This window comes from Beta vulgaris, chromosome 7 (genome assembly GCF_026745355.1).
Source record: "Beta vulgaris subsp. vulgaris cultivar EL10 chromosome 7, EL10.2, whole genome shotgun sequence".
Classification (NCBI taxonomy): Eukaryota; Viridiplantae; Streptophyta; class Magnoliopsida; order Caryophyllales; family Amaranthaceae; genus Beta; species Beta vulgaris.
The window spans coordinates 36,408,252-36,422,039 of record NC_079208.1 but is presented as its reverse complement, the minus strand read 5'-3'; the positions used below and the strand labels follow the sequence as shown (position 1 = coordinate 36,422,039).

Here is a 13,788-nt window from a genome sequence, read left to right as displayed (position 1 = left end):
AATATAACTTATATAAGCAAATGATACTCTCGCTTAGCTTATATTCCCAACAATAAGCAAGAAGCAAGAATAATAATAATATAAAGCATACGAATAACACCAAACAGTTAGTAGAGAAGAAAAATATAATCATATTGAACTAACTATGTAATACAGACATATAGTATTTCTATCCTATATGCCCTTCCTATACTAGACATCTCTCACAAAATAATAAAGTAATCAAAACAAACTAGAAGTATTAAAATAATTAAATAAATGAATAATATATAATTTTCGAATATAATAAAAAGGAATAAATAAATAAAATAATGGAGTTCAAAATTTTCAAACCAAATAAAAATTTGTACCTAAAAAATAAAATTGAAAATAAATATTTAAAATCTTGAATCTTAAAAAAAATGTTTCGAAAAGTGACTTGAACAAATCAAATAAGTAGGAGCTCGATTTTTATGAAATTCATTTTAAGTAACTAGCTAGCTAGGCGCCTAAAAATTTAAAGTTGGCACGAAAGGCCAATAAAAACTAAAGCTCTGATACTACTTTGTAACACCCCGCCAATTCTCTATTTTTCAAAACACCTTTTTTATATAAAACATAGAGAATTATCAAAGTATTATCGCCCGTTTGATAACGTATCGGCTGATTCAAAATTTTACAGCGGAAATAATAGTAAATAACTTTAGAAATAAAACTTAGTTAAGTCCAAAAGTCAACACAACGTAAAGTCAAAAGTCAAAAGCCAACTAGAAAAGTATAAAGTCAACTATAAAATATAAAGTCAACACAAGCTCTCCAATTTCCCGAACCCATGATGCATCATCTTCAAACCTGTAAAGATGATGTTCAATTGATCATGAGAGACTGCTCACCGGCCAATTGGGTCATCACATGATCAATAAAGCACAACCATGATCAACACATACATTCAAAGCATGTAATCAGCAAAGCTGAGTACTACATAGTAAATAAATAAATAAAAAAACCTAACATGATACTAATAAATATTAAGCAGGGATAATTAATAATATAATGACACCGCATAATACCTTTACTGAACTAACTCCCCAACTAATAGATTAATTCATTTATATGAAATAGTCAATAGAACGAGCTGTCTAAACCAAAACCAGTCTTCATAAAAAGACGAAATACGGGCATAACTCCGTACTCCTCTAACCTACGATATCGAGGAACCTTTAAAAGAAAAATAGGACACAATGATTAATGCGGTCCCAAGAAAAGCCATGGGCTGCCACCATGTACTTCAACTCATACTTGTCCAACACTTCAGACGTGCACAAGTCTAAAGCTATTGCTATTCACGTGTCACTTTACATGATTAATAATTTATTCACTTCTTATGACTCACAAGTAGGACAAATAATATAATCATCAAAGAATCATAGACTTTCATTTTTATCTTACGATTAGATAAGGTGATCATCAATTCAACAACCCAAGATTAATTCCAATATTAGATCCTTAACCTTCTTTTGTTTGTTGAACCAAGTCAACAACCAACCAACCTTTCATAGGTGAAATACCTAACGTACCAAATAAGACCCCCGATCCTCATAAAGTAATTAAATAATCCAAATGGAACAACATGATTCAATAATGATCCAATATCAACATAAATATTAATCCCTCATGTGGATTAATAAAATAAAGTTCCTAAATCCCATATGCTTGCATCAATCTTCCGTACAAACATAATATCATCATCAAAATCAGCATGCTTCACACAACGACATAAAACATGCAAATCCATTTGAATGTAAATCAACTAAAAATAGTTCCTTATACATGATACTACATAAATCCCATCCTTAGGACATGAATCTAATCCAACCAACACATAGGCATGTACATACCTTGTGTAGACAAAATGAGAGGCCACTTTCATAAGCTTAAAAATCTCCTAAAGAGAATTTTCCGCCTAATAAAAATCAACATAACCACAATCAATACTCTATAATTTTTCAACAACATTAAAATAATTTAAAACCTCTTTAAAAGTGTTTAAAAACATTTCCCATCATCAAAACTTAATTATTAAAGCATTCTAGTATTGTACTACTATAGTAGTTGTTACAAAACCCTTAAAAACTCATACTTTGATCATAAAAACTCCATCTTAAGCATCCTTATAAAATTTTCAGCAACTCATAATATGTTAAAACCCTTTTCAAACATACTTAACCATAATTAAAATCATAAGAATACCCAATTTCATAAACTACAATATACTACTATAAGTTTCCAACCTATAAGACCTTAAAAATCCATGCTTTGACACTTAAAATCTTAATTTTAACATAATCAATGAATCTGAAATTTAATTACTTTGTTATATAAACTACATAATCGTAACTTAATATTTAAATAATCATATTATAACTTTAGACGTAAACATATTAAAACCATCATTAAAAATATAAACTTTGCATTATATAAAACTTTAGGAGGAAGAAATAACCAAAGCAAGGATGAGGGAGAAACAGGGCAACCACAAAGAGGGGGCGCTGACGCTGCAATCGGTGGCAGCTGGTGACGAAGGAGCTGTTGAGAGAGGGAGAAGAAAATCGGCTGGAGGAAAAAGAAAAGAGAGAAAAAGGAAGAACTGGAAATTTGGGGGAGGAAGAGAGAGAAAATAGAATGTGTTTAATGTGTGGGAAATTGTGTAATAAAAGGTATTTATTGATTTTCCCGTTAGGGTCAAATAATGAGTTCGGCTTTGATGTGTTAGTTCAATGAAAATGTTCATAGGAAAAGTTATAAGGTTTGGGCTCCTCTAAACCAATATTAGAATCCATTTACTTCAACTCCGCTAGTTTAGTTATAAAATAAGTTTTCAAAGTATGACTAAATAAAATATTTAATTACTTAAAATCATTAAATAATCCTTTTGACTTTCAAATAGTCAACCTTTAAGAAATAAATTATATAAATATTAAAGTATACTAATATATATATATATATATATATATATACAATAAAATATATTTATAGAATTCATAAAATTATGCGAGATCGCATTATACATGAAACATCTGCAGCTTATACACTACAATAAAGTGGTATAGTGGAAACAAATAATAGAACTTTGCAGGAAATGGTAAATTCTATGTTATCCTAAACAAGTGATCGTTTTTGGGGAAAGCTATTTTGACGGTTTGTCATATTTTAAATCGAGTTCCAATGAAAAAGAACGCGGTTACCCCATATGAAGTTTTTTTTGGCAATTCAAAGTTTTTATTGATAACCAAAAAAATGGGGTACAACCTAAGGGTGAGAAGAGCAACAAACTGCCCCAAACCCACCACAGCACACAACCAACTAAATCAAAAGAAGCCTAGTTCTTTCAAGCTCATTACAATTGCAAGGTACTTTAAAGATTACCTCCTTGACTATAGCATGGGGGCTTAGCAAAGTGTCCTTAAAACACTTGCTATTATGCTGAATCCAAATGGCATATGAGCTCTCAGTAAATAACATCACATACAACCTGTCCTTGCTTCTCTTACTCCTAGCCTTCTGGATACCTCTTCTCAGTTCACCAGATCCAGTGTTGATATGAGCTAGATCAATGCATTGCAGCACTGCCTTCCAAATAGTCATACTATACTCACACAAAAAAAATAATTGTTGCACACTTTCTTCATTCACATCACACGGTTTATACATAAGGCTGCAATCCCTGTTCCACTTACTAATTATGTCTGTAGTAGCCAGTTTGTTTAGTAAAGCCATCCATTGAATGAATTTACTTTTAGGAGTTGCTTTATTATTACAGATGAGTCTTTTCCAGCTGACTCTATCAAAAGACTCTTGCAGGAGCTTGTAAGCTTTTTTAATGCTGAACTCTTGAGTGTTGTTCACATTCTCCCAACCCCCAATTCTCACCAACAGCTCCCTAGACACCAGAATTTTTCTCAATAGCCAAGAGGTTTTACTGCTAATAGTAACTGTATCAATGTTACCTCTTTTAATATATTATGCATGCCCCCAATGAACCCACAACTTATCTTGTTTAAAAGATAAGGCCCAAAGTTGCTTCAAGGCACCTTTGTTCCATAACACCATGTTGATCACATTTAACCCCCCTCCAGTTTTAGGTTGCTGAATGAAGGACCAGGCCACTGGAGCTTTTTTTTATTCTAACCCACCAGTCCACAAGAACTTTCTACAAATAGCTTCTACAGCTTTAATCGGTTTCTTAGGGAGAGGAAGATTTTTGCCCCTAATAATTCTGCATGCTACCAAGTATAGTTTTCACCAACTGCACTCTACCACCATAAGACAAAAGATGCACCATCCAACCTTGAGCCCTAGAACTAATTTTGTCTATCAGTGGTTTACAGTGGGAGAAAGTTTTTTTTGCAGCCAAAGGCACTCCTAAGTATTTAAAAGGGAGTAGACCTATAGGCATATGAATCACTTCAGCAAGTTGTGTATCTACATCCTGGTTGACCCCTGATAAGTAAATGCAACTTTTCTCATTGCTAGCTTTAAGCCTTGAAGCCCTTGAGAATTTGTGGAAGGCAGCCATAATCTTCCCTATTAAGCTATGATCTGCTCTAGCAAACATGAGCAGATCATCAACAAACATTAGACGAGTTAGTCTAATTCTTTCACACTTAGGATGATAGTTAAAATCTGGATTTTTACTCATATATCACAAGCATCTACTTAAGTATTCCATACTTAAAGCAAATAAGAAAGGGGACAATGGATCCCCTTATCTTAAAGCCTTTCTTAGCATCAAAAGGCTTGGCAGTAACCTATTCAATAGTATAGAATAAAAGACAGACTTGACACAAGCCATTATCCAGTGAGTAAACCTGTCAGGGAACCTAAGCTCCATAAGCATACTCTCCAAAAAACACCCATTCTACTGAATCTTAGGCTTTCTTGATATCAACCTCGATTACACATCTAGGAAACATATGACTCATATTATACCCTCTTATGAGTTCAGTTGCCAATAAGATATTATCCACAATCTGCCTTCTTGGAATAAATCCTGTTTGAGAGCAACTCACAACTGTTGTAATGACCTTCTGAAGCCTGTGAGTTGTGAATGTATGCATAGAGCAGCATAGAGCAGCAGGCAATAAGTCTATAGTCTTTTGCATACAAATCATTTCCCAATTTGGGAATCAGAGTAATAGCAGTACAATTGACTGACTTGTGAATGTAAGCTTGATCAAAGAACTCTATCACAGCAACATATATATCATGTTTAATGATGTGCCAAGTTTGCATTGGATCCATCCAATCCAGAAGCCTTTGCATCATGTATGGAGGCAAGAGCAGTAGCAACATCTGTAATAGTCACTTCTTGCATTAGAAGACAGCACTCTTGAGGTTTCAATCTAGGGCCCTCTCTCACAACCCTTAGGTCAATAGCCTCCAGCTGCTCAAATCTTGAACCAATGAGTGTTTTATGAAAGCTTGTAATTTCCTCCTGAATAGCAGTAGGATCAGTCAATAGCTCACCTTGACTATTATAAAGCACATCTATCTTATTTCTTGCATTTCTCACCTTCACTGCAGTAAAGAAGAATTTAGAATTGGAATCCCCCCAAAGTAAGCCAATTAATCCTGGCTTTTTGATGCAAGCTGCTCTCTTCAATCTCAGACCACTTCCCAAGTTGCTCTAAAATCAATTTTTCCTCTTGTTGTGTTTCAGCATCATATCCCATCTCAGGCAAAGTATGCATAGCAGTAAGCTTCTTTCTTAGCTCTTCCACTTTGAAGTGAGCCTTAGAAAAGCTTTTAGAATGAAAGCTTTTCAAAGCTGCCTTGACTGCTTTCAATTTAACCCAGATACTTTTCATTTTATAAGCACTAGAAGTAGAATTCCAGGCTTCCTGCACCACTTCTATAAATCCTTCCTGATCAGCAAGAAAATTCATGAAGCAAAAAGGCTTACCTCTTTGGCATTGAGAGCCTCCAGTATCAAAGAGAAGAGGTGTGTATTCAGAGACACTAGCTTCAAGGTACTTAATCACAACTCCTGAATAGTGATTAATCCATTCACTATTTACAATAGCTCTGTCAATTCTGCTATAAACCCTCTCTAACCCCACTCCTTTATTGTTCCAAGAGTAGAAATGCCCACAAGAAGGAGCTTCCATTAGCTGGTTATCCATCAGGAAAGTGCTGAAATCAATAGTTTCAGCATCAGTGACATCCACACCATTCATTCTATCAACAGCATTACAAACATCATTAAAATCCCCCATCAAAATACAAGGTTGAGACAGACTAGAAACAAAACTTGCCATTTCAGTCCAGAGACTTTTCCTAGCAGTAATAGAGTGAAGATCATACACTGCAACCATGTGAAACATGAAAGCACCAGTCCCATTTTGCACCTCAGCCATAATTATCTGCTCTGCAACAGCCTGAATAATGATTTTAGCTTCTCCTAGTAATCATCCTAACCATATTCTCCCTTTGTTAGAATGATCATAATTACACACCCACTGCCAATCCTTGCCAAATTTTCTCTGAATTTTAAGGCAATTATGACTTCTGACTCTGGTTTCCAGTAAAGCACATATAGTCGCTTTATGAGATCTAAGGAAATGCTTGATTTCCTTCACTTTCAGGGGATCATTCATGCCTCTGACATTCCAAGTAACAACAATCATTAAGAGAGATACGGGTTAGGTCCCCTAGCACCCCCAGGCAGCCCTGAGCCAAATTGTAGCTGAATCCCACTTTGCAGCACACTATTTCATTTGTCTTTATTCTTCCTAGTAACCATTTTCCACAACCCCTCTTCTGGATCTTTTTCTTGAACATTGCTAGGAGTCGAAATAGGAGTAATATTCTGCATTCTCATCCTCAATACCAACAGGCACACTAGGCCCAGCTGCAGTCACTTCTTCACTTACAACAGGGACACTAGGCCCCACATTATCATTAGCACTTGAGACTTGTTCCTGTTGTGGTTTTTGTTTAACCACCCATCTCTGCACTACCTTGACAGGAGCTTTGTTCAGGCCTTGGTATCCACAATTATGTCCCACCTTCTGGAATTTCTTACATAAGGGAGGGAGCCAGTCAAAAACTACATTCTACTTAAAGACAACACCATAAGGATCCTCCACATCAATCTCCCTAGGTATGTCTTGAGTCACATCAATCTCTATTAGAACTTTAGCACAAGACACTCTCAAGTACTTGCTAGTACAATCATCCGCATACAATGGAATCCCCAAGATACTTCCTATCCTGCTAAGAGAATCCTCACCCCAGCAATTGAGAGGGAGATTAGGTAACTTCAACCATATAGGTATCACTTTCAGAATTTCCTCATGGAAATTAAAATTTACACTCCAAGGTTTAACGATCATAGGATTAACAACTGAGGCCCCGCATACAAAATGTTGTCCCTCTCCTCCCTAGGCTTTACTTTGACAAGGAAGAAGTCTTCCTCATGCTTAAAGATAGTCTGTTCATCCACTAGATTCCAGTTAGCATTAACATATTGGTTGATAACTGTCAATGTGGGGTTTTGCCCTACCACATAGACCACAATGGTATTCTGCCAATGTTCCCCCATTTTTCACACCACTATCTTATCAAGCTTTGCTACAGGACTACCATTGATAATGGAAGGAGCCACAAATTTCAGACCCATACCTTTTTCAGAAATGCGAGTGGATGTTGTAAACCCCTTTTATTTTTGCTTAGCAGCTTTCTGATGATTCAGCTGATCTCCATCTACTCTTTTCAGCAGCTGATTCTATCTCCACCGGAGTTGCAGCAACTTCCATTTCTCTAGTTACTGTTCCACTGGATTCCCTCTCACTCACGCTCAAAATTTGAGTTTTTTTCCTTCTGCACATCTGTACTAGCGTCTCCCGGAGTCGATGAGCTACTCGCCTTCCCGGAGGATTTCTTTTTCCGGCCCATAAACGGCACCGGCGTATAGTAGCCTTATCACCTTATCGTACGCCAAGGCGGGTTTAAGGGAGAGAAAAGCGTACCTCTTATGAACTTTTGTATAAAATAAAATCAAACTTGAGTTATCTCAAAGTTTGGGAATATAGGGCAATTGTAAAAGTGCCGAAACCCAAATATAAAAAGTTGGGTGAAAAGGGAATTGAGTGCATCTTTATAGGATATGCTTTTCGTAGCAAATCCTATAGGTTCTATGTAATAGAACAAATTAAACTTTGGTCAATTCATACTATTGCGGAGTCAAGAGATGTAATTTTTGATGAAATAGATATTCACCAAATCCTAGACCAAAGGATATTACTCCTAAGATCAATTTTCAAAAAATTCATCAAACCAACATTGGTCAAGAAGTTGATGAACAAACTCTTGATGAGAATATTGCATCAACATCATCACAACCTATGAGAAGTAAAAGGCCCGAATTTTCATGTATATTTGGTTGAAGGATTAAGAAGTTCTATCATGACTAAGTTTCCATATATATTTAATGTGGAAGAGGATCATTTAACATTTAATGAGGCTATAAGGTCTCAAGGTGCCTTTTTTGGAAAGAGGCAATTGATGATGAGATGAATTCCATCATGGGAAATAACAATTGGGTTCTAGTTGATTTACCTCCTAAGTGTAAACCAATAGGGTCTAAATGAATTTTTAAAAAGAAAATTAAAGTGGATGGACTATTGATAAGTTCAAAGCCAGTCTAGTGGCTCAAGGTTTCTAATAAAAATCGGGTATTGATTATTTCGATACATATGCACTCATTGCTAGAATCTCCACCATAAGGTTATTAATAGCTCTTGCAGCTATTCATAAATTTGTAATCCGTCATATGGATGTCAAGACGGCGTTCTTTAATGGAGAACTAGAGGAAGAGGTTTACATGCGACAACCGGAAGGGTATGTCGTGAAAGCTCAAGAGCATAAAGTATACAAGTTGGTTAGATCTTTGTATGGGCAAAATAAGCACCAAAGCAATGGCATAAAAAGATTAATTAGGTTGTGTTGTCTAATTATTTTAAATTGAATAATTCAGACAAGTGTGTATATAACAAATTTGATGGCAACTGTAATGGTGTCATGATTTGTCTATATGTAGATGTCGTGTTGATTTTGAAGACGAATTTTAACAAGTTGAGTAGACAAAATCCTTTATATCTTCATAATTCTCCATAAAAGATTTGGGGGAGGCGGATGTCATCTTAGGCATAAGAATTAAGATAGACAATGGAAAAGTGATCTTGTCAAAATCTCATTACATCAAGAAAGTGCTCAAGAAGTTTTACGTTAATGATTGTTCTATTGTTTCAACTCCTATAGACCCAATTGAAAAATTATTGCCAAATGATGGTAATATCGTGTCTCAAGTTGAGTATGCAAGGGTTATAGGATGTTTGATGTATGTTATGATAAGTACTAGGCCGACTATCGCATTTGCGGTGGGAAAATTAAGTAGATATATATACTAGTATCCTAGTATGGAACATTGGCAAGATATTCGAGTATTAAAGATAGGAAAACCATGTATTATGGTTTGTATTATAATGGATATACTTCGGTATTAGAAGGGTATTCATATGCAAGTTGGATATTTAATAGAGAAGATCATTCCTCCACAGGTGGATGTGTAGTTCTCCTTGGGGGGGGGGGGTGCTATATCTTAGGCTTCCAAGAAACAAACTTGCACTGCGTATTCTTCAATGACATCGGAATTTATTGTTCTATCATCGGCAAGCAAAGAAGTCGAATGGTTAAGAAATTTCATGTTTAAGATACATTTGTTGCCAAAACTGATATCACCTATTTCTATACATTGTGATAGTGATGCAGCATTGGCAAGAGCTTACAGCCAAGTATATAATGGTAAGTTAAGGCACATTGATGTGAGAATATTTATGTCCAAGGACTTACCAAAGATAGTGATATCACTGTTGACTATGTGAGAACTAGCTATGTATAACCTAGCGGATTGTTTCATAAAGGCATTAGCTCGATATATAGTAAAGAGGATGAAAAAAAAATTAGGATTGGTGCCCATTGGTAATCACGAGTACTGGAATCTTAACTTAACCCCCAATAAGACGTTGGGTCTTGAGTTTGATAAGATTAATTTCCTTATTTGATGATTGAAAGAAATTTTATAATCATCCAAGGTAAAGTTCATTAAATTTGTGATGGTTTAAAAAGTTGTTTAAACTTACGGTTTTTTCACCAAATGCCCTCGAGTTTTCAGTTTATTCACGAGGTACCCTCGCACTTTTGAGAATACATGGGGTGCCCCTCAGTTTTTAAACAATACATCCACATGTCCTTAGTGACTAATGGCGGTTAACGCCGTTAGTTTTAACCCTTATTAGACCCTAATTAACCCTAACTAACCTAACTTAACCCTAACATCTAACTAAACCCGAACATCTAACCGTATCCCAACCCTAAACTCTAATTTCAAACCCTAACCCTAACCTCACCACCACCCAACCACCACCCCTCCCCCACCCCACCCCTGCAGCTGCCACCCCCACCGCTCCCCCACCCCCGCAACCACACAGCAGCCCCCTCACCCACCCATCCTTGCAACCCCCATCCCCTCCACTACCCCCCGCAACTTTCGCACCCCTTCTCCCCACCCCCATCGGTTTTTTCACCCCTTCTCCCCATGCATGTCGGTTTTCGCACCCCTTCCCCCCACCCCCATCGGTTTTCGCACCCCTTCCCCTTACCCTCGTCGGTTTTCCCACCCCTTCCCCCCACCTTCGTCGATTTTTGCACCACTTTTCCCCACCCCTCGAGTCATGCAGGTAGATCGGGAGAGAGAGTCGCGCTTGGGTGGCGTAAGGTTGCTGCTCTGTGGGGGGTGGCGAGGTGCGTGGGGGAGGGCGGTTGCGGGGAATGGGGGAGGGGGAGCTGCTGGGGTGGTGGGAGGGTGGGTTATGGTTAGGATTCATTAGGGTTAATTAGGGTTTTAAACACAAAATTAGGATTAATGATTAACGGTGGTTAACGTCGTTAGTTATTAAGGGTATTTGGATCTATTATCGTGAAACTGAAGGGTACCTCGTGCATTTTCAAAAGTGCGAGGGTACCTCGTGAATAAAATGAAAACTCGGAGGCATTTGGTGAAAATACCATGAAACTTAATAGTTCTCCTGACATCGTGCTTTCTCACAAGAGCATGTTTTTCTAAGAGACCTACCTATGTAAGTGCGAAGTTAGACCCCTTCAAGGAGCTAGTGCATTATAGCTTTGATGCACTTATGAATTGATTTGGACATAGTGCTTATTAGTGTCAAGTATGTATATATTGGAAACGAGTAGTTAATCTTGTGTGTATAATATATTCAAGTTTTCATTATGTGTTGCTAATGGTTCAATCATCTATCGACACCATTTGGATACGAATTCTTGGAATGTGTATTCTACCAAGTAGGAGTTCAACTCTTTGTACACTTTAATTTAAGCATCAAGTTGTTTTTTTATGATGATATTTGTGCAATAAATCGTATACATACATACATATATATATATATATATACCTGAACCCTAAACCCTAAACCCTAAATCGCGAACCCTAAACCCCAAACTCAACTTGACCCAGACCCATAAAATACCTGAACACTGAAACCCTGAACCTGAACCTTAAACACTAGAACCCAAACCCAAAATCGTAAACCAAACTCTAAGCCTTACACACTAAATCCTAAACCCTAAACCCTGAACCAGGAACCCAGAACCCGGAACCTGAAATCCGAAACCCGAAACTCGGAACCTTGAAACCCTAAAACCCTAAACCCTAAACCCCTAAAATCTAAAACCCCAAACCCCCTGAACCCCCAAACACCCGAACCCCGAAACCCTAGTTCAGGATTCTAGGGTTGGGGTTAACGGTTCAAGGGGGTTTAGGGGTCTAAGGTCTGAGGTCCAGGGGTCCAGGGGTCCGGGGGGGTTAGTGGGTTTGTGGGCCATGGTTCGATGTTCACGAGGCTCATGGAGTTCACGAGGTTCACGGGGTTCACGGGGTTCAGGGGGTTCGGGGGGGTTGACGGGGTTCAAGGGGTCCAGGTTCCAAGGGTCGGGGGAAAGGAGTCCGGGCATCCGGGGGTTCGGCGGTTTGGGTGTCTGGGTGTCTGGAGTTCCGGGGCTCCGGGGTCGGGGTTCCGGGGGTCCGGGCCCGAGGGTCCAGGGCCGGGGGTCCAAGGTTCGGGGTCAGGGTTCAGGTGGTTCGGGGTTCAGGGTTGAGGGGGTTGAGGGTTGAGGGGGTTGAGGGTTGAGGGGGGTTTTGGGTTTTCGGGTTTTGGGTTTTCGATTTTCGATTTTTGGGGTTTAGGGTTCGAGGTTCGGGCTTCGAGGGTTTAGGGGTTCAGGGATTAGGGTTTAGGGTTTAGGGTTTAATCAGAACCAAAATCAGATTGTTGGCCCAATAAGTTGAGTGAGTAACATGGCTATGTTTGGGCTTAACTTATTTAAACAAAAGAAACATCATAAAATGGAAGGGTTGGGGATCCGACCGCGAGGCAGAACGGTGGTAGTTCGTCGGATTCCGTCGAGTGCAGCAGTGGTTGCAGCGTGAAACAGGGGAGGTGGAGCGCAAGAGGGAGAAAAGAAGAGGGGCCGAGCGAGGGAGGTTGAAGGCGGCTACTCTCATCAACAAAAAACACAAGAACTTAAATCCTATCATCAATACAACAGTTGTTCCTAACGTAACCAACACAATAGTTATTCCTAGTAAAACCTAAGAAATGGAAATAACAAACTTTGAAAAATAACACTATGGAATACGGACCATGGACGATCCATGAAGTTTTGCTTTTTTACTTCCAGTTTGCACTTTGCACTATGGAACATGGAGTAAGTGCATTTAGTACTGAACATTACACAACATGCATGTAACCTCCTCACTAGATGTATCGAACTGTTGGTTTTTCTGTGTCGGGACTTTGGTGACAAATGTTGTCGTGTGATGATTGATGATCTTTGTTCACATTGTGCAAATCCAAATGTAGATCGGTCGTGTTAAGAAACTTTTTCAGCTTTAGAGAGTATGAGGATAACAGACCTTTTATAGCAAATTCACCGAGCGTGAATAACCCCTCCATGCAGTCTTCATGGTATAACAATACCCCGAGCACAAACTGTGCATAATCCGTGTTTATATTGCCAAGGTCAGTGTTCGCGGCGTTATATTCACGGTCTTTTAAGAACTTCTTGATCGCCTCTTCTACGAACGAAGAAAGCGACCATTCTAGTGTAACAGAAGAGGATGATGTTGGCCTTGGCCTTTTGGAAGAGGATGGGCGTGTACTTGATAAAGCCATGGAAGACACTGATATTTGGGTCGGCGTCTCTTCTTATAAAAGTTGAGTTTCCAGTTATTTAATGAACTAATATTCGAATCCGCTTGATTTTTTTTACAGGAATTCCAATCTATGTTATAAGTTACAATAAAACTGATTACATTTATAATGACACGTATTGCACAATTAATGATATACATTTAAGATGTAAATTTAAGGTCCTAAAACATTTTTAGAAATATAATGACACATATTTGAGACATTAGCTTACATTAGCTTGGTGTGAATTATGGAGGTGATTTTGAAGGGCATGCTTTTTAATCTTAATTACACTCTTAGTGATTGCAAAAGTGACGTCTATAATGCCCAAAAAATAATTTGCTTGGCTTGCAATTATAATGACATATATTACACTAATTCTGACATAGATATCAGACTTAATGACATTGAGTGACGTTACAATGACACACTTGTGCCAATACGTAATGACATTGTATGAAGTTATAATGACCGACGT

At 37.9% G+C, this 13,788-nt stretch overlaps 1 long non-coding RNA gene across 1 annotated transcript in view; it reads right to left on the bottom strand.

Annotated features, from left to right (window-relative positions):
- Positions 1 to 605: 605 nt before the first annotated feature.
- LOC130592055 (uncharacterized) overlaps positions 606 to 13,788 on the bottom strand; it is a 32,560-nt gene continuing 19,377 nt past the window's right edge. Inside the window, exon 5 of the long non-coding RNA XR_008970123.1 lies at positions 606 to 831. This is a non-coding gene — a long non-coding RNA (uncharacterized LOC130592055). The remainder of the gene's footprint in view (positions 832 to 13,788) is intronic.